The sequence below is a fragment of the Cyanistes caeruleus genome, chromosome 11, assembly GCF_971803275.1.
Source record: "Cyanistes caeruleus chromosome 11, bCyaCae1.hap1.1, whole genome shotgun sequence".
In the NCBI taxonomy this organism is placed as follows: domain Eukaryota; kingdom Metazoa; phylum Chordata; class Aves; order Passeriformes; family Paridae; genus Cyanistes; species Cyanistes caeruleus.
In genome coordinates, this window is record NC_141711.1 from 11,587,688 (window position 1) to 11,609,353 (window position 21,666).

General features: G+C 44.7%; 1 long non-coding RNA gene across 3 annotated transcripts; it reads left to right on the top strand.

The window, feature by feature from the left end:
- The first annotated feature begins 554 nt into the window (after window positions 1-554).
- LOC111935084 (uncharacterized) lies at window positions 555-19,566 on the top strand. Of its 3 annotated transcripts, XR_002867586.2 has the most exons (4): window positions 1,297-2,071; window positions 5,518-5,841; window positions 16,470-16,673; window positions 18,275-19,566. It is a non-coding gene; the product is annotated as an uncharacterized LOC111935084 (long non-coding RNA). The 3 variants fall into 3 exon arrangements; XR_015274776.1 differs by lacking the exon at window positions 5,518-5,841 and having other exon boundaries at window positions 555-2,071; window positions 16,523-16,673; XR_002867585.2 differs by lacking the exon at window positions 5,518-5,841 and having other exon boundaries at window positions 661-2,071.
- Window positions 19,567-21,666: the final 2,100 nt, after the last annotated feature.

Here is a 21,666-nt window from a genome sequence, read left to right on the forward strand (position 1 = left end):
AGAGCCATCCCCCCAAAAAAAGACTTCAAAATCAACTATTAGAGCCCTCACTAGGCTTCTTTTTTTTTTTTTTGCTCCTCCCTCTTTTATTATCACGGCACTTGCCTTTTGTTGCCAGTGCAAATACAAATACACACACACACCACACACAGGCGTGCAAGCACTGGGGAGGAGAGTGAAGCCCCTGAAATATTGCACTGTCCAAAGTCCACGGGTTAAAACAAACATCAACACTGCGTCAAATAGTTTGCCCGTAAGAGTCTTTTGTTATGAAGATAAGCTTGTTATCTCTTTCATTCAGATTTTAATCTGACAGGTCATTTGCATACTGCCAGCCGACTTCAGGGTGTGCATTAGATCCACTTTGCATTTAAATCCTCTGTCAGTCAGGAAAATAAAAAAAGGGGGAGCTGGGGGGGAGAGAATAGCAAAGAACCCCTTTCAGATACTACTAGTTATTGCTACTACTTTTTGTGCTGATTGTTGACGCAGAAAAGTTCTCCTGGGTCTTGAGGCTCTGTATGTTTTTGGGTAGCTAGGATGCCAGGAGCTGCATCATTGAGGTCTTGCAACAGACCCCATGGTGACCCCTGGGCCCCTTCCTCACCCAAATCCCTCTTCAAACCCTGCTAGGCGGACTACTTCCCAACACTGACCTCCGTTGCCTGGTAAAACCTAGACCCTGCCCTCAGTCAAGTTAAGCCTGTCCTGGGCTTGCATGAGAAGGGATCAAGCCCTCGGGAATAACAGGACAAGGAACAATGCCACAATGCAGTTAACAAGCCACCTATCTGGCAACTTTCATGAAAATATGCCTCTTCCCTTAGTTATTATACTTGTCTTTCATGTCTCTCTATATTTTTATTTCTTCTCTACATGAAGCCTGATCCTACATCCTTAATCCTGAACCTCCATCACATGTGCTGGAGGGATTCTAGGGAGAAGGCTGCTCTTACAGGTAACAGGAATTCATTGTGTGACTGAAAGACAGAAGCTGTGGGGCACAAGTCACCTGTGCTGCAAGTGCAAGTTGGTGGTGTGAGAAATGGGGCTCACTTTTAAAAATTTCAAATGTTTATTAAACCTTAACAAAATACAACAAGGGACTGAAGAAGGGAAAATTTCAGCTTTGAGAGTCTCCATGACCAGCAGCAACACACTCGTTCACAAAATGGCTGCTCTGCCTTTTATAACATGAGGTAACCTTGGCCCCTCCCAAGGTCTGTCAGTCAACTTCTTGTTCATCGTTCATTGGTGGAGGCGGCTCTCTGGCAGCTTGATTGGAGGTCAGGTGTTGCCATGCCACGCCCCCTGGCAACAGGCCTGCCCTAGCGCATGGCCTCCCTCCACACGTCCACCCGCTGAAACCATCCGTGGTCAACCATACCCAGGGAGAGAGGGGGCTGTGGGGAGAACAGAGGACATCCAAACAACAAACCACAGAAACATACACATCAATGAAACTTCTCTTAACACAGACACCATAATCATCCCATAATTGCGGGAGCCGATCACCACGCGACTTGTCTGTAACAGTGGGGTTGTGCTGCTGTGTGGGCACAGAGAGCTACAGCAATTTCTGGTGCCTGGAAAGTACCATAGGCACAAAACCCCAAACAAATCAATGGAAAAACCCCACAACACTTGGTAAAGCTGTTATCAAAATGCATGGCTGCTGAGAATCTGTGGTTCTTACCACCACATTTTTCTGTGACAGCACAAATCAAGAATTTCAGCTTCTGGATCTGATTCCTCTCATATCTACATTTGGACATACTGGTCACACTCACTTTTCCTGAGACCAGCCCAAACAGCATCAAGATTCCTTTGTTTCTTGGAGATCCAGGCACAGGTTCCAGCCTCCCCTGGTTTGGCTGTCCCCACCATCTGGCCATGGACCACCAGGTCCTGCCAGCTCCTGCCAGCACCTCCCTCTGCTCGCAGTGTTTCCTGCACCTCCTCTGAGATGCTGAAACAATGAACTGTGGACAAGATTAAACCTGGACAATTCCTGTCCTGTGCATGGACGTGTAACCACAGCTCTGCTGAAGACCACAGAAATTATTCTGGGGTAAGTGAAAGGTAAAACTATGACTCTCCTCCCTGAAATACAATGGAGAGCCCGTGAAACAAGGCCACAGTCCCCCTACAGAGAGGGATGGAGTTCCTGGGGATTGTGTCCCAAACCACAGCAAGCAGAGAACTATAGGAGAACTTTTCCTTCAGCGCCAATGGGGTTAAAGATTGGATCTGATGAAATTAGTGTATCCAAAAGAGAGGAGTGAATAGTTGCAGGGCACCTATTCAGCTTTAATATGACAAGTTCAATTCTTCTGTTCAGAGCCAGTAATTTTCTTACATATATTAATTATTTGGAATAATTCTCTTAATAACATCTAAGAATAATTCAGGCAATATATCTTGATAATGAACCTGTTACTAGTGAATGGTTGAAATCTCAGCTGTACTGTGACTTTGGCTTAGGTGAATGTTCACACGGCATTGTTTCTTCTCTGAAATATTAGTACGTGACTTTCAGAACCAGATTCTGGTCTGAATTGCTGTGTTTCTGAGGTTTCTATTATTTACCATTTCAGTAAATGTTCCTGACAGTAAAGGCCATTGTTAGAATATTATTGGTACACAAACATAAAAGCATGTGAATGCAGGTAGACCAAATTTAAACTGTTTATTTGAAATGATGGTGGGGAAAAAGATTTGAGATACGTAACCACCTCCAATCTTAAAGGAAGTTGCTGGGAGAAGGGTTTCTCTTCACAGCTGATATCTGATTCACTCTTTTCCAACTTCTTGTCAGGATTTCTCAGGGCAGCCCAGAGCAGCAAACCTTTCCAAGCAAAGTCCCACATAATGCCACAGTAATTGAAAACCAGTTGCGTTCCCAGTCTTTTTGCACTCTGGGATAGGCTGTTCCATGGTGTTTGCATGGGGCCATCATGTCCCTGATCATGGTGCTTGGCACAAGCAGGAGAGAAGTGTGCTGTACCTGCTGTGGCTGCCATTTCTGGAGACGACTGGGTCAAGGTGATTGAGATATCCAGTTTGTGCTGGGGCTCTCAGGCAAGGGAGCTGTGCCCTCAGTTATTTATCACCCAGCAGCACTGCCAGTATTACTGGGACTGAAGCAGCCCAGTGCCCAGTGGCTGAGCAAAGAGTGTATCTTTTGTAACAAGGAGTGGCAGCTGAGCTATCCCCAGCCAGCAGTGGGGAGAGCTAGCCGGGCACTGCGGATGTGACCGTGCTGCCAGAGCAGGGCCAGCCCTGCTCCATGCCCTGCTCCAGTCAACCACCCCTGTACATCACAAGCATGGTGGCATTGGAGTTTGGGAAGGATTTTCTGTCCAAAATCTGGACTGTTTGACCAAGGATGGAGTGAAATGAAAGGCAGAGACACCCGTATGCAAATAGGGAAGAGCTCCTTCTGAAATCCAGTTTCCAAATCATGCCCTAAAACTGACAACACTTAAGACCCCTGGACTAAGGAGAATGAATGCAAAATGAGAGCTCTGCAAAATCCTTTGGTTCGAGGCCAGCTCTCTTGCTTTGCTTTTCTGCTCCTTGGCATCAGTCATTCAGCCAAGTAAGCAAGTCAATGGCTAGCTGTATTGCCAAAAAAAAAAAAAGAAAAAAAAAATAAAGTCTCCCTAGCTGTTTTCCATATAGCTAATGAGAATGCAAATGTGCTCATTTTCCAGACTTGCTTACAGCCTCTGCTGCTTCCTTTCTATGGATGGTACCTAAGTGTCCTTCCTTTTGCCATGGGATGTAAGTACATCACACTGGCTGGTGAAGTTTTCCTTGTGTTGCCAAGGAGAAATGGAGTGTTTTGGGTGGAACAACAAAGTAGGAAGCAGAGCCTCTCAAGCACCTGCTGTGCACTATCCTTCCACATGCTGTCCCTGGAGGGTTAAAGAAAGAGCAGTTTAGAATAAGAAAGGCAGACAAGAAGGTCTGTATTTGTAAGTTAGGTATAGCATCAAAGCCAAAGTCACATGGTATATGGACTTCAGCGAGCCCATGGTTGGGCAGTGCAGAGTGTCTTTGCTGGGCTCTTCCTTGGGAGTTTTCCTTCTTCTTATGAGGAGTTTCTTCCATACTTACAGAAGTGGTGTTGCTTTTCTAATCCCCCATCAAAAGGTTTCTCATTGGGCTTGCAGTGTAATACCACTTAGAGCTGTGATCCCTTCAGAAATGGAGTGGTGATTCTGTTTGTACCTTTCACTGTGTTTTCACTGTTCATTTCTATTGAACAGAGTCTCTCTTGACCAAAATCTCTTGTCATGCATTATAAAATCAGCTCTGGGTGCTTTTCAGCTACCCAGGCCTGGAGAGAGTCCAGGCAGTGTCCCAAGCCCTGGTTTTCAGGGACATGTCTCTTGCCTGGCTCCCTTTCTGGGGATGTTGGATCAGAGATGAGAGCTCAGTAGCTTGTGGGCATTGTTGCATCCTCTGTCCTGACCGGCACTCTGGACTCTTCAGGGACTATGGGGACAATTCAATAAAGAGACATAACATCTGCATAGGAATTTTTTCGACACAGACACACACACACTTCATCCCTAGACAATGCAGGAACGCTGCAAAGTGAGGCAAAGCTGTCGCCTCCTGAGCATTGCCCTTTTCTCATCTCTCCCATCTGGTGTATGTCTCCAGATTTGCCTCCAGTCTTTAATAGAGCTCAGGTTCCTCTGGCTGAGCCTCCCACTCTGGCCACCAAAGGGCTTCCTCTGCCCTGAGAACAAGTTCCTTTTAAAAGCAGCCTGACATCTTTCCTTTGTTCCTGCCTTTCCACTAGGATTTTCCATGATGCAATCCCGTATGGGGTTACTGGCAAAGAGCTGTTAAAAGTCAGTAGCTCTGCCTGGAGCAAACCCATTGTTCTGCCAGCGCAGAGCCCTTCAATGCCGCTGACTCCTGCATGGCCTTGCTCCTGCCCCCCAGCCCCACCGGCGGGAGGGACATCCAAAGCCAGGAGGGAAACAGCCATAAACGCCAGGCTCAGCACAAAGAGCAAGGGGTGATAAAAAGCAGCCACGGCCCCTGACCATCACTGTGGCTGTGGCTGGGGACTGGGCTCAGACTCACCAGATGCATCTCACTTTTCCTGGGGATGTTCGTGGGCTGCTGCTCCAGTAGAGAAAGGTTATTTTGTAGTGGAAAGTGAGAAGCTGTAACTTTTATCCTTTTGGAGGAGCAATTTACAAGGAAAACAATGCAGGATTCTTGGGAATAAGGAGTATTAGCTGCATCATCTTTTAAAAATAATTTAGCCAAATGAATGTTGGCTGTGGATTAGCACCCTTGCAGGCACTTGGGTTGCACTGAGGGAATGTTTGCTAAGATTTGTGGATGTTGGGGATTGTTCCAAATTCACAGGTGACATCTAATGCCAAAGCAGATCTCTGGCTTGCTAATGAGAGAAGTCAAAGGCTCTGCAAAGTTTTCAGCAGCATAGCCATTAACCCCAAGACTGCAATATCCTTTGTGTTTTTCCAGCATGTTCTGCCAAGATTTTGCCTTAAGCAGAGAAAAGATGAAAACTAGAGTGTGTTACAGCTGAAGACTGCTGTCTGCTGTGCTGTTCCCTGGGACAGAGAAGAGCCTGTGCATAATCACCACTGAGCAGAGAAGCATCCCTACTGTCCAGCACAGTCATTTTCTTCAGTGTTGGACAAGTGGAAAAAGCAAAAAAGCCAGTGAGAATGGTCCTGTCTGGGGAGTTGCAGTCTTACATCCCCCATCCTCCTCTCCTTCTGCTGCTCAGATTTACGGGGCTCCAAACCCAAGTTTCCAGAAGAGTTTTCTAGGTAGTTACATCAGGTACTTCAATTCCATCCAAGCAGATCTTGTTATGGGAATTACTTTTTGTGGTAGTAATGGGGCTTTCATCTCCTCTTTACTTGGACTTGCACACTTTAAATGGAGATAGGCTGCAGTTGAATTCTGGTAGTAACCAACCAAGACTGGTGATTGGAAAAATCCCTCAGCTAAGACATTTGTAGGAAATAAACAAATGCTGTTTACTGATGCTGAAATATTTAGTTACTTCACTTTGATGTGCCTATGCTATTGTGTTGGAAGGACTTCAGCTCTTATAGTCTGTCCTCTCCCACAAAACATGACACTTTTATTCCTAGAAATTTCCTTCAGTTTTATTTAAATAATTTTTTAAAAAATACCTCCCTCATAAGAAAATGAAAAGTTTAAAGTAAAACAAATACTTTTGTTCTGCTCCAAATTTTTTAAAAATGCCAACTCCATCAAAATTAAAACCAACATGATTTGCACGTTTGAAGCGAAATTCTTGCTTCCTTTTATTCTCTGTAGTTTCTTGGTGAGGAATTGCTTCCATTTGTGACACTTAAACAATGATTCACAGAGTTAAAGGATAAAAAGAGAACAATCCAGGGTCATAGATGTGTCAGTATTGTGGGTAGGTGCTGTGGGACTTCTTCCTATATTTCACTTGGAGAGTTGAAAAAACCAAGGCAGTGACTCAGTGGTAAGCTAATGAATTATGTTCAGCCTTCAAGGAAGCAAACCAAATAGTTGTGATAATAAGATAACACGTGCTATGTTATTGTTAGAAGTATGTTTCAGTCTCATGGGTATGCTGAATAAACAGCTTCCCTTTCTTTGCAATGAGAGAAACATTTTGTATCACTCCTTGTGCCATGAAAAAGTCTCTCCTGACCACTCCTGGGTAAGCAATTCCAGTGTGGATCAGTGCTATCTCAAAGACTGGTGGCGGTTGATTCACTTGACAGAGCCATTCTTCACATCCTTTTAGTGTCCAAAATGAGCTCACCTGCGCTTCCAGCCCTCTGGAAGAGGCAAAGCCATCAGCAAGACCATGATTCCATGGTCCCCTATTGTGCCACTTCCCAGCTTTGCTAGTGCCCAGGTCCAGCTTTAGGTTTCACAGGATTGCTGTTCTCAAAATACTCATGGGCTGTGGCACGGATGAGTCAGACGGATGCTGTTAGTGGTGCACTGGGTGGTGCAAGTTAGCCCTTATTCATGGGAGTCCATGAGCAATTAAAGGATGAAAATTGTAATTAATGCCAATCAGCATGAGTTAATGGAAAATAAAATGGGATGCCTCTCTTTAGTTTAGTTGATAAAAGTGATAGTAGCATACAAGACTTCTGTGAGACATTTGACTGGGTACCACATGACATTTTGATTAAGGATCTAGAGCAGTATAAAATCAAGAGGGTGTGCATTAAATGGATTAAAACCTGGCTCCCTGACAAGTCTCCAAATGTAACTGTAAATCATCTGCCAGCTGTGTTTGTAGCAAAGTCCCTCCAGTATTCTTGGTTTTAATATCTTTATCAATGACATGGGAGAAAACATAAAATCACCACTGATGTAGTGTGTTGATGGTGTGATGAGATGGAAACAGTAAATAATGGAGAGGGGAGGTCACTGATAGGGAGGGATACAGAGCGCTTGGGGAGCCAGGCTCAAGCAAGTAACAAATACAGTGATGCAGGTGAACAGAAGAAAAAAGAATAAAAGCTGTATTTATGAGACAGTGAACTCTAGGAAGAAGGATCCTGAAGAAGCTTTTGGGAAGGTTTTTTTTTTTTGAAAAAGCTTCTTCACCAGCCAAAATCAGCTGACTGGATGGTCTTGGTGTTGAGCTGTAACTGAGCAGGAGGACACTTGGAGGTAGAAAGAGCATAGAGTGTCTCTAATTTATTTCCTCCTGATGACGGTGCTGCTGTGGTGAGTAAAAGCATCAAAATGTTGGAGAGAGTTCAGGAAAGAGACAGTAAAATTTTGGAAAGATAACAAAGCCCTGAGTGACCTTGTTTGCTAAGCCACCAGAGCAAAGTTGAAGATAGAGTTGGTCCCAGTTTGCAGATGTGGGGAGTGAAGTAAATACTAGGGTTTATTTTTTTATTTATTTATTTTCTGTAGTAGACCATGCCACAGCAACTGGAAGCTGAGTGTAGAGGCAGTTATATGGGGTGAAGGCTTCAAAGAATCAGCTTGATCAGAAATTTGTGTTGTCTGGGATCTTCATCCAGGCTCACCAACTCACAGCATACCTGAGTGCAGGGCATCAGAATCCCAGCCAGATTAAACCAGCACTGCTACACTGGCATAGCCAGATTGGGACTGACATCTGCACGTAAGGAAAAGCTAAAGCCCTGCTTATGTTGAAGTCCATACCAAAAGTGCCAAAGTCTTGGGAGAGGTAGAACTTGAGAGTTCTTAGATATCTTTTTATCCTGATCTGTACATAAATGTGGAAAAAAAAAACCTAAGGTATTTTTAAACCAATGTAGTACAAGTTCTTAGATGAACATCTCAAAATTGATTTAAAACTGCTGTAGGTGGTGCTGATTGTAGCTCCAAATCTTTAGATAGGTGTTCACAATGTAAGCATCTGTGATAGCTGAAATGTTGCATACCCACAAGGAACTGGTTCTTGTCCACCTCAGCTTGAAAAGATTAAATCCATCAGTGGGTTTGTGGTGTAGCAGCAGTGGGGTAGCAGCCTCTCTAGGGAGGTGCCAATGAGCATCTTGTGGTCAAACTATCAGCTAGCACAGGAAGACCTGGAGGACAAGGATGTCAATCACAACCTGTATTTACAGCATGAACCAATATCAAGGACCAATTTAACTGTAGTTGCACTGGTGTTCCTATGTATTTAAGTTGTTCACTAAATAAGATCTAAGACAGTTCAAGTTGCATTGAGAAGAACAAGCTAATGCCAGGGATGGCTTTACTGCGGCTTGAAGGTAAACTGCATTAGGCTAATGCAGTTTATTTTGCAGGATGAGGTTTGGAGAGTGCATTGACAAGTGGCAAATCAGTCACTGCCAACTGTTTATATCCTGTGAGCAGAAGAATGCCCCAGGCAGATTCATTTTGGTGTTTTATGCCAACACAATGAAGTCTTAGGGAGATTACAACTGACATAATTTACACACCATGGAGTCAGAAGACCAATGATCACTGAATCACAGAGGGACATATTTTAACTTACATTTGCTGACAAGGCTTTGGGGAACAACTTCATGTTTTGGCTAACCTATCTAGCTGGGCACTGCTCTTCTGCTTCCTGCCTCACCTTGTCTCTTGTGTTGGATGAAGTGACCATGCAACCATTTGAAGAGTTGGATTTACTTGCTGCTTGTGCAGACTCTGTTTTGGTGAGCTGGTTTCAAGTTGGAGCTAATCTCCTTTGAAAAAATACAACTTTCAGAGTGGCTTCCCAGTCACTACAGTCCAAAAGAGCAGGTGGGATTTTTGTGGCCTTCTTTGGTTAGAAGGGATGGAGCCTGTTCAATAACAGTTTGTTTTCTGACTTGGACTCATTACATTATCTTAAATCCTTGTGCAAGAAAACAGTGTGCAAGCACAGTGACCAGGCTACACAGGGCCAGAGTTAGTGGGCTAAGGAAAGAAAGCAAGTCTAGATTGAAGTAACACAGAGTACTGTGCAGGTTGAAAAGCTACAGTAAGAGGCGCAGCTGCAATTCACATATCTGTGGAGTCTATGGTGACACTGGAAGAGCCATCATTTGCATCTGCCATAATCTGTCACCCATCACTGCTGCCTCAAGCATGGGAAGTTTAATTTCCTATGAATCATGGTGTGACTTGAGAAGTTAAATCCTACATCTTTCTGAGCCTCCACTGACAAAACAGTAGAATAAGTCTGCTGTGGTATTCCTGCCTGCTTAGTTGTTGCTGGAAATTGTCCTCTGGCTGTTGGTATCTTCATCAGCTTCAGCTTTACCTGAAGGCTGAATTGCTGTGGCATCCCAGGTTGGTGGATTTGAGATGTTGGTGGAAAATCTGCTTGATTTAAAGGCAAGTGTCTGATGTCAGGGGACTCCTGCCAGTCATTGTTCTGCTGTCTGTGTGAAAACAGGCTGAATTCTGTGGTTTTGCTATGTAACATTCTTATGTAGCTGGCTGAGTCGTCAACATGATAAATGCAATTACTTTTTCCAATTGTTATTTTTGCCCAAAGCATGCAATTGACACTGAAGTCTGCTGGGCAGAAGGGGAATGTAGCGGCTCCTCACATCCCAACAGCGGCACAATGATGTGAAGGCATGGACTGCAGTGATGGGAAGCAAACACTGCACATACTATGTCAGGAGCAGGCACCCATCTGTGTGTTCATTAGTCCTATCTTCAGATGTCGGTGGTTGGGGGGGTAATCTGCTTTCTTGGTGTCATTGAAGGGGGAAGGATGGAGTTTCTAGGTCAGCTGCAACATGATTTTCCCTGGAAAGGTGGGAGGGAGTGGGATTTGGTTGTGCAATGTAGTCAAAGGGAGCTGTATTTCACCACCTGGGAGGGAAGCAATGGCACCAGAGCCGCCTCCCTCTCCCCTGTGCCCACTAAGGCCAGCCACATCTCTAGCTCCCAAAGAGGAGCACTCCCAAATGGGAAAAAGGATTTGGCACCTTTCTCCAGTGGGAGGCAAGACTTAACTGGACCCTGAGCTTGGGAGGGAGCACAGCTCTCTCATAATAATAATGGGGATAAGGGTGCTTTCACAGGCAGTGGAGATATGCTGGCTAATTTGTGTTGTCTGCACCCTTCAGGAAACCAGCACTATGGGGTGATTGGGACTGTGGGCTCCTCACACTGTGACTTATTCAGCTGAGAAAAAGGACAGCCCAGTCAAGCTCCCACCATGGTGCTTAAAGTTTGTTTTAGCCACCTTATCTAATCTCTGCCCTAACTTTTGCTGGGGGAAAGCGTTTATTGCTTATATCGTGTTACTCCATGAGCACTTGCTGGCTGCGGCTGTTTGCGTGTGTATATGTAGATGTGAAGACAGATAACTTCAGGCCTTGCAGTTTTATGGGTCAGTCAATCCAAACTGCTTCCATTGGCAGATGTGGGGATGTGCTGTGTTCATTACCTGTGGGCCATATGCTATCAGGGTGTAAATCAGCAAAACGGGGCTCTGTTTATACACATAAATCGCCCCAATGTGACAGCTTAATACCCTTTTGACTTTTTACCCTCTGCGGGGGAGAGCCTCAAATGTCTTACAGCGCTGCTCACCCCCAGGATGACGGCAATGCGGGGAAACCAGTCCCGCTATAAAAGGAGCGAGCACACTTTGCTCCCGTGGGTCTTCAGGCTTGGCTGCGTAGCCAACAGCTCCCCGGAGGGGAAAGGCCCTTCCAACAGACCAGTCCAACAGGAAATTACCTGCTCACCCTTTGCTAAATTACTAGCTGGACAGCCAGTCACAGGGTCCCAAAAATGCCAGCTCCATCCCCTACGGACATGATTCCCAGGCACGCAAGATCCCAGCTTGTTCACCGTGAGGGCACCTGTCTGTCCCTTCCCTGCAGCGCCTTGCGCAAGGCTTGATTTCATCTCTTCTGTGGGATGCAAAGATCACATGGTGAATTTTCCCTGAGCAATCACAGGGTAAAACCTGCCAGGCTTCCTTTAGTTCTGGCTGAAAGGCTTTCTTACTCCAGAAGATGCTTTATTTTTTTCAGCAGATGAGAGAGTGTTCCCAGTGAGATAATAGGCAGCTGATGAGAGGGAAGAAGTGCCAGGACATTCACAATAAAATGGATTGCTGTGATATTCTGAGGAGATTTCCAAATTTAAATTATGTGAGAGCAGGGCTAAGATTGTTGAAATCAAGATCCTCCCCATTAAAAATGTCCTTCTTGCATTTCCCTATGTTGTCTCCATCATCTTGAAGAACAGGAGCTCATGACTGCATTACCCTTGGTAACCCCCTTGGCTTTTCCTTCATTTAGTGCATCCTAAATCTGACTGCACTAAACTATCCTAAACCCAACCTAGAGGAAAAGAGACCTTCTTAATCAGGACATTGTCATGGTTTGAAAAGACAGGTGTCTGCTAAGGAAGGCAGGAGTTTCCTTTGAAATGGAAAATGTAAACCTCCTTCCTCCAAATTATTATAATTTTGAAATTAAGGGGCTCTCAGGTAAAGATAATGGAATAGGAATAAAAGTTCTTTATTAGGAAAATTAAAATTAAATGCAGTAGTACAAAACACTGTCAGGCAGAATACAACCTGACACCCTGTTGGTCAGGGTGTTGATAGCAGTCCCATTAAATGGTGGCTGCAGTCCTCCTGGAGTGACAGATGTGGTTCTGTTGAAGCAGTGATCCTGTAGAAGGGTGTTGTTTTCCTCTGAAGATCCAGTGGTGGAGTAGATGGGTCTGGTCTTCCTCTGGGAATCCAGTGGGAAAAGGCTGACTGGTGTTCCATGTCTCAGATTATATCCTGTAGGAATGCTTGGCTCCTCCCCCTGGGTGGAGCATCTCACAGTGGGATGATGTAATTTTATCAGTCCTGCAGTGGGACTCAATAGCCCATTAAAAGAAGATCTCCCCCTGGAGGGAGGATGGGTCATGGAAGAGATAAAGAACACTGCCCCACCTGGTTTTAACAGATGGTCATAGAATACATACTCCTGGTTATATCTTGCATTGCAACCTAAGAGACATTTTCTTGAGCAGCCCTGGTTGGGACTATCAATTTATTCCATTGTCCTTTTCAAGCATTCCTCCCCATCAGCACCCAAGCTCTGTTGGAATATGGCAGGTCCCAGCTCACTTCCATGCTCCCACCCCAACCAAGAGCATCCTGTGCCCTTGTATTGAGAGAGGCATCTGCAGCGAGCCTTTCCCAATGTGCTTTGAAAGTGTGAGTTGAGCCTGAAAATTGACGCTGTAGGAGAAAGACTTAGAATGTCCTTCCCTCTGGCTGATCCCAGGTCAAACACTCTCAGTTTATGAGTCACTGACTCCCACAGTAGCTAGACTTCTCCTACCTCTTCTTCTGCTCACCCAAGCAGCAGGAAAGACCCTGCAGCTGGGATGTTGCATGGAGCAGAAGGTGACCCCACTCATGCTCCTGGCCTTGATGCCCAAGAGGTGGCTTTGGTGCAGGAAGGGCTGAGGACCAGTTTAGGTGGCTGGAGAGCAGTGCTAGTGCTACCCTGTGCCTGCAGGCACCTCATTTTACCTGGATGAGGCTCCTTCCCATGCTGATGCTACTCTTGTGGCATTTCTCAGAAACAGACCACAATTCTAAATTCTCAGCCCAAATGATGCCATTTCAGCAGTGCACTTTGTGTGATTCAGTGAACTGTGGCTTCCTGCAGAGAAACAAATGAGGCAACTCCAGGCTGGATGCTCTGGTGTTTAATATCAGGAGTGCCCAGGCTGCAGCCTTTGTCCTGCCATGGTTTCAGTGTTCTCTTGTCTACCCAGTTCTGGCAAGAGTTGAGAGCAGTTGGTATCTTTGAGGATTCTGCCCTTCTGGTAAAGTTGGTTGAAATTGGCCAGGGAGTTCACAAGTTTTATTAGGGAGAAAGACAGACACACCCACAACGTGATCGCAAACAAGTTGTTTCTCTAGGAAACTAGGCTGAAAAAAGTGGTTGTTTAAGTAAGCAAATATTTTTCTTGAAGACACTAGAGCAGGGGAGGTGGGAGGGGAAGTGTGTGTTTATATAGCTGCTGACCAACCTCCCCTTAAGCATTATTTTCTTGGTTTAAATCTCTTTATCCCTATTTATGCCTATTTTTATCATGCTGGTTATTAGTCCTAATGACTTGCTGTGCCCTGTGCTGCTGCCTTCATCTCATCAAGCTCCCGTTTTCCTGCAGAATTCTACAGACCACTTTCCTGAGATCAGCCCATCCAAATAACTTCACACATATAAACAATGAACCCAGTCAGGGAGAGGGGGTTGGCAGGTCCCTGCAGGGGCAAGGCATAGATGTGAGCAAAATTAATCGGTGGCTCAAGCTCTCCTATAAGGCTCTTGTTTCAGGATTTGCAAACTGGTTTCCTCTATCAGATCCAAAGCATCAGAGCTGCTAATCCCAGGGCAGTAAAGGCCTTTTTGGTATGAGCTGTCAGCCAAAAATTCAAGTGCCTGTAAGTTGTTCTAGTTTTTCCAAAAATGGGTGCATGGTCAGGTGTCCCTTTGATGTGCTCCTGTTTATTTACAAAGAGCCCAAAAGGTCCCATTCCCCCAAAGGTGGCAGGAAACAGGCAGGGACAGAATTTGGTACCTTATTCTTCCTGTTAGGGCTGATCTCACATGTGAGTAAACAGTGGGTACACGGTGAGCAGCAGAGGCTTTGCTGCCTGAACAGCCACTCATCCTCCTGTTTTCCAGTCCTGGATGCCTGTGTGAGTCCCCCTTCACTTTCTTCCTGGCTAGCTCAATGCAGGAAATCAGACTGATTAAAAACTAAAGCAGAAAAAAAAATTAAAAATAAAAGAAAAAAAAAGTGTTTCTTTAAAAGCAAAAGAAAAAAAAATTAAAGATCATTTTAATTAGGTTTGAAAAATCTGCAGCACAGTTGACAGGCGAGCTGACAGAGTTCCCTTTCACCGGATCGCCTGGCTCAGGGTTTTTCATCTTGTGTGCAGAATATTTTGACATTCATGCTTTCTTGGCTCCGTTTGTGGAGCCCAGTGGAATCTGCAGCCTAATTAAATGTAACAATTCCTGAAAATGAGGGTTGTTATTTTTTTTCCTAAGGATAATAATAGAGGTTTTATTTTAAAAAGAGCTGATCTATTTACTCTAGGCTGCCTGCTTCCTGACCTGGCCTCAGCACCTGAGGGGACAGGAACAGAACGAATTAGACAGGAGCTTAGTCACTGGAAAAGATGAGGGTGTTAATGTGTATGTGTGTGTGCACATGTGTCCTGCATGTTCTGCTCAAACAGTTGAGAGGTGGAAGGTTAGGAGGCTCAGATTTTCCCTGCAGCTGACTTTTCCCCTTACTTTTGTGGTTGGGTGCTGATTTTTAGCCAGTGTCAGACCCTGCAGGCTCTAGAGGAGCTGCAGAATGGCTCTGCTCTGGCTCCTCCACTGTGGGCACCAGCCTGCAGGGGAGGGTGAGCCAGGGCCTTTGCAAACCTGGGGCTGTGCAAGCCAGGGAGTGATGACACAGCCTATGGATTGGTAAACAGGAAGGAAAACACAAGTGTTGTCAAGGAGTGGATGCACCCAACCATGCACCAGAAATCTGCACCCCTTGGTGCCCAGAGCTTTCCTTCCAAGGCTTTAACCACAGTGGTTCATTTTTACCATGTTGCTACTCCTGGTCCCTTGAGCATATCCCTGCATCCTTATGACTGGTGAAGCATAGGCCAAGCTCCAGGAAAAAGATGAGTCAAAGGAAGTTGCTCGTGCCTCTTGCTGTGGGTTCCCAGGTCCATTGTGTCTGTCAGCTGCCATTGCTGCATCTGGGCAGCACTGCTCAGGTGTCACTGCTCATGGCTTCCTGTGGGCTGCTTGGCATTGAGAGCACCCCAGTGTGAAAGCAGAGTCCCTCTTTCATCTCAATGTGCAATCTCCCAGGTTTGAGGATGAGATGGTGGTGACAGAGGCTCAGGAACACTCCTTCCCATCCTCTACATGGTGGATGGTTTCCCTGTGCCATTCGCATGGCACTCACATTCACGTGTGCCATTCATGGGTTCAGCAGTGCTCATCAAACCACCTCAAAACTTCCCAGCTGATGTGCACATTGGTCAGCCAAAAGCAACGGGGTAGGACACCAGCAGTGCAAACACTCGCAGGTTTCCCTCTCCCTGCTTCCCCCTGCAGCTCCAGGGAGGCCCCTCCAGCACAAGAAATCAAAGTTTCAGGGGCACTCGTCCCTGCCTGGCCGGCAGGACTGACGCATGGTGCCCATTGCCTTTCCCGGCCGGCAGCCTGATGGCAGCAATGAATCAGCAGCCAGTGGACTTGTCAAAGGCATTCCTCCACTTTAATCCTATTGACAGGGACTACTGCCTGGAACAGGAACTGCGGGGTGAGCCATGTCAACAGCAGATTCTTATTACAGATAATATTGATGGGGCCTTTTCTTGAATAATGAAGGGAAGAGCCCTCTGCTTTGACGTTTGTCTCCAAAACCTAGAATTACTAAGAGTTTAACCATCGGAGGGGAGCTTAAGATAGTTGCATCTTAAAGGATCTGCTTTCTTGTCGAATTCAAGGCTGGGGGAAAGAGTTTAGCCCATACATTGGTAGCTCCGTGCTGACCTTTTCACTGCTCTTAATAAATGCTACAGTTAAATAAAGTCGGATGGATTTTTCTATCTACTGTAGGATGTTATCCACTTTCTGGAAAAAAAAAAAAAGGTAAAAAAACACCAAATCCCTTTTTAATATCACTGTTACTCATTATCTTTGGTAGCTGCACAGCGAAAGGCAAGGAGGAAGGGCAGGGGCAGGACAATTCAGGCTGTATTATCAGGGTAATTCCTACCATTGCACATGATTATGTGTGTCTCTGTAAAAAGGTGAATTGGGACTGTTTAAATCCATTGTGATCTTACTGCCAAAGCCCAAACCGAATCAGCAGCTCTGGAAATATTTGGGGAAAGTTTTGTTTGTTTAATTTACTTTTTTATTTTCCACTCTTTAAAGGAGCAAAATACCCTCTCTATCTGGTCTGGTCTCTATCGATTGGCTCCCCACAGGAGTGGAGGCACCAGAGCTGCAGGGGAGAGGCTGCCTGGGAAGTCAAAAGAGAGCAGAAAGCATCAGCTGTTCCAGGAAATAACCTGTCCTTGCACATTTCCTCACGTTCAGGCTTCAATATTGTGAATGCAAGCACTGTGATGAGAGAAGGTAAGGAAGGAAGATGGGACTGAATAGTGGGCATTCTTCAATTTTAGATGCAATCAGGAGCTCAAAGGTGTCCCTTTGATGCCTTATACCAGGGACATCTCTAAACGGGGTTTGGCTCTCTAACCTCCTATTGGGACAGATGAGGAAGACAGCAGGCAAATTTGGCTTTTGTCCACGTTTCTACCTCCCAGATCCTAGAGCTGGCCCAGGACTGAACTGGCAGGTGGTTTAAGTTAGAGAAGCCACAGGGCTGCTGTAACTTAAGCCAGCTGGAATCTCTTCTGGGGCTGCTTCTACCAGCCAAGGTTTGCTGGATTATAGTAGGGCCATGAAAGCCTCCAGCCCATCACTGCATGGCCTTCACCAGAGGACCAGGGAGCAGATGACATGAAAATGCCAGGGCAGTTCCCAGCTGGTGCTTAAGGACAGCTTTAATTCCTTCACACTGCTGCAGAAAATCAGTATCTGGTCCAAGGAAGCCTGTTTTCATGGTATTTTTAGTCTGATTGTGAAGACCCTAGGAGTTTTGGATTGCCCTGAAGGTTCTGAATATTGGGCTTTCTGACTTGAACTGTTAAATATTTTCCATACATAAACAGCAGCCACAAAATTTCAGCCACAAAATTCAAAAATTGATGTCTTGTGTTTTAGATTTTAAAAAAAAAAAGAAATGCCAGAACAAGACAGAGGAAAAGCAAAGTCTCCAAGCAGTTCTGTTAGTTTGAGTGCATCTCCTCCCTCTGAAATGGGTTCTTGATACAGGGACTAAGTGTGCCCTCTTGGCACCGCTCTTAAAAGCGCAAAGACGCAGCAAGTACAGGAGGGACCATTCCTGGGGTTCACTGGTCCCCCAGTACATGATAGGTTGCATGAGAAAGCAGACCAAGCTCTCAGTGTGCACCCTGTAACTCTCAGCACTGTCTATGTCTGTATGCAGGGTTTTAATCTCCTTGGAGCTGGTGATTTACCCAGGGAAAAACATGGCTTATATGGGCACTTGTTCTCCTGGAACAACAGACCACCACAGAACCATCTCACAGAGCAACTCTGAAATCCTACTGAAGTGCAATCTTCTTCCCTTCCAGCTATGATTTATTAATTTTTCTTCCAGAAGGCCAAGGTGTGGGACGGAAATTTAGCCCTGCCCCTAAAAGGGGGGACATCTCCTCATCTCCATGTTATTGCACAGGGAGCTGAAATCTGGCCAGTGCAAGCCACTGGTGGTTCGTATGCAATGGACTCTTCATCCCAAGGGCTCAAAAATCAGTTGGGTCCTTCAGGTCAATGGGGTTTTTTTTACTCACCTCTTTAAAAAAAAAAAAAAAAGGTGATAAATACAGTTTTCTGCATGCTTTCTTTTTTGGTTTGGAGGTGCCTTGGGATGCTCTGAGTTAATGTTTCTCAGCTTTTTTCTAGAACCTGGAAGTCCATGAACTGCTTGTTCCTTTTTCTTCTCTTTTAAAAATGAAATCTGAGATTTTTGCATAACACATTGAAGCAAGAAGCCAAGGAGGAGGTGAAGAAAAGCATCAAGTACCGTGGGACTAAAATTTCAAGTGTTGGCAACACTGATTATTTTTGTTTTCCTTTCTGTTTTCCAGAGGAAAAGAAAACCATCCTTCATTTTGCTGAGCACCAGCAGTGTGAACAAAAATATAAGGTGCTTCAGGGCAGGAAGAAACTGTGAAGAAATAGGTTTTCAAATTCCATTTGTATTGGATTGTCTGAAAATTGTCTCAAGAACCGCCTTCTGGAGACAGCTGCCGTGCTCTGAGAGACGGCAGAGATGTGTGGGGAGAAGCTGCATGGGTGTCTCAGGCTGGGACAGGATTCAGGTTGCAGTTTCCTCTGATTGTGCTCAGGTCTCAGCAGTGCCAGGTTCTCAAGGAGGACAAAGAGAGGTCAGGTGTGCAGTGGAAAGGCTCCATGAAACTCTTCCTCCCTGCAGAAGCATCACCTTCTGCAACAGATGCCCTGGTTGGCCAGAACCAGTCCTGGAAGGCAGAGAGGAGGAAGAGGACAGGCTCCCTTCCTGCTGGTCACCTGGAAGTCATGGCCATGGTGTAGTGCCCCTGTGCTCAAGGAAAACACACAGAAGGACCGGAATCTGTGCTGGAGGTGTTCATGAGATGGTGGTACCCAACCACACCTCTGGTGCTTGCAAGATTCCCAAACCACTATCAGCAAGAGGGATCCATGCATGGAAGCTCAGAAAAGTAGGATACTGCCCTTAACATACCACATCCCAAGGGATGATGTCCCTGGGGATAAGGATGATGGTGTGGATCTCTGCTCATGCAGCCACAGCAGGTATGGACTGCAGGCTGCTAAACAGCACAAGTGACTGTGTCTATCGCGCCTTGGCTGCGCCAGGTCTGTGCAGGGGGACTGTTATTTATTAATGGCTGGCAAGAGCTGCTGGAACAGAGGTAGAGCTCAAACTTCTATTCTTGCCTGTCCTCCATCACTTGTGCTCATATCTTTCTCAGGCTCACTCCTTTTGTGTTGAAATTTTCCATGCTTGGTCTTAGCCCAGTGACACATTTTTGCTGAAGGTATGGACTGTGCTCGTTGGAGTCCTCTTTGTAGAGCTCCTTGCTAATCTCTGCCTTGTGCTAAAGGTCCATCTTTCATGTCTCAGGAGACATCAGGCTGAAGAAAATCCTTAGAGGATGGATCCTACTTTATTTGCTTGTTTATTATTTGAGAAAGTTACTTAAGATCTTACATTTCAGTCAACTAGAACTTAAAAGGAAATCTCTTGTTTAGATCTTCCCCAGTGGAAAACTAAGCAGCTCTGGCAAAATTAATGTTTTTCCATGGAACATTCAGATTTTGTGAAAACTACACTTTCTATTAAAAAAAAAATAAAAATTTAGTCATTAGTTTTTCATTTGCTCTGCTTTTTCAGGATGATTCAAAAACATAAAGGTAAAAACATCCTACGTCTAATGTATCTTTTTTTTTTTTTTTTATCATTACTTCAATTCCATCTCCTTAGCGAGGAGGCCAGAAAAATTATTCAGCTTAAGGAAAAGCATTTTATCAGTTATAAAGTTGTGGAAATTTTAAATGGGTATCTTAGTGCAAGTATTGGATTTGCAGCTCGCCTTTCTTCCTATCTGGGTTGAGGATGCCAGACTTAAAAACCTGGCCTTAACTTAGTTAAGGATATCTCTGGTAGGAGGCTTTTGGGTTGTGGTGGGGGTTTTTGTTTGGGGTTTTTTTCTGGTTTTTTAAGGACAGCTGAAATTTTAAAAAAAAAAAAAAATTCTGTTTAGGACTGCAGGACTAAAAATTACCTCTGGGAACTGGGAGACCTGCATTCATGGTGATTCTGAAACAGTGATTCCAGGGTTGAATTTATCATCTACAGGAGGCTTGTGGTTTTAATACATGTTTTTCCTTAAGATTTTCAAACTTTAAGATTGTTTTCCTTAGACAATCTTCCTTTTCTTAGAAAGCTAGGATAATCAAATACTAAGCTTAACTAATTAAATATTCAAAAGTTAGTAATTTCCAGTCCAAGGATTAATGACATTACAGAGTTAAGACAAGCACATTGTGCAGCTGTAGAATTTTCTTTATCTTATTATGATGGGGCAACTTCTTGAATGTTCAGAGATTCTCCTACAAGTAGATATAAATTTGGTATTTTTAGACATGTACATACATGTACAGAATCAGTGTAGACTGTGCACAGAGCACAAGACCTAATTCCTTGCACACAAAATGCATTTAAAATTGCTAATTTGCAAAATACCCAGGATGCATCACAGTGGATGACTTGATTTGAAACATTAGAATAGGTGATAAGAAGTCATGTTATGGAATCATTTATATACATTTCAAATGACTCCCACTTAAAGTGAAAAAAGTCTTTTTAATTAACACAACCAATAAGAGCAACTGTGACATTTTAAATAAATGCAGTGGATTCGATTTTGAAATAGAGTTTCAGATTCTGGGGATGTGTTAAAGACAGAAAAAAAAATGTGTGCTCAGAGTTGAAAATTAAGATATGCTAGAGATCATCTTTAAAAGCTAAGCAGCCTCACCGAACTCCCCTGTGTCTGATGGCCTTCAGCACAGAGCTCCTAGGAAATGGGAGAGGGATTAATTTAATGAGAGCTGAAAAACAGAGGCCATATAAGGGAAAGTTTATGGCTTTTTTTTGCATGCCAATTGCCATCCAAGGAGAAGACACCCAAAAGTTTAGTCATGGTGGAAGTCTTGAGAACTGCTGCATCTTTGCAGATTTTGAAATAAAATGCAGGTCTGATTATGGGTTAGATGTTGAATATAATGGACATTATGTTGGTCATTGGATGGAGGCTTGGCAACCAGTTCAGTGAATAGTTATACTTGGTTATTGGATGTGTCATCCTAGGTCCTGTGTTCCTATGTTCCTATGTTCCTAAGTTCCTATGGCTCCTTCAGAGATACATGGGCAGGAGATAGAGGAGAATAGCTGTATAACAGAAAGATGGGAATATATATTTCCCAACAGCGACTCTGCAGAGCCAATGACCAAGATGAATTAAAAAATATGAATTTCTGCAGCACTGTCTTCTCATTTCTTAGCTGTTGCTCAGGCAAAGCTGTTATTAATTCAGGGGGAGTCTGCCTAAGCAAAAACTCTCTGGAGTCCAAAATATTTTGCAAAGAGTAAATATGGGAATTATTCACCTACCACAGAACAGCATCAGCCCCTGGGTGGAATGCAGGAGCTGTTTAACAGTGCACAGAAACATTTCCCCAAAGTTTTGGACAGGAGTCTAAGGTTTCTGAATGCCCAATTGAAGCTACAACTGAAAGAAACCAGCAGTACAGGCCCCCTCCTTAACCTTGGTCCCGGATAGAAGGGTGAGCACCACCCATCCAAGTACCACACCACTTCCTCTAGGACACTAAGAGATTTTTCTGGAGCTCACCCATCTGCCCCAGTCCTCCACAAGAGATCTGGCAAGTTAATCGCTCCAAGTGTCTGGGT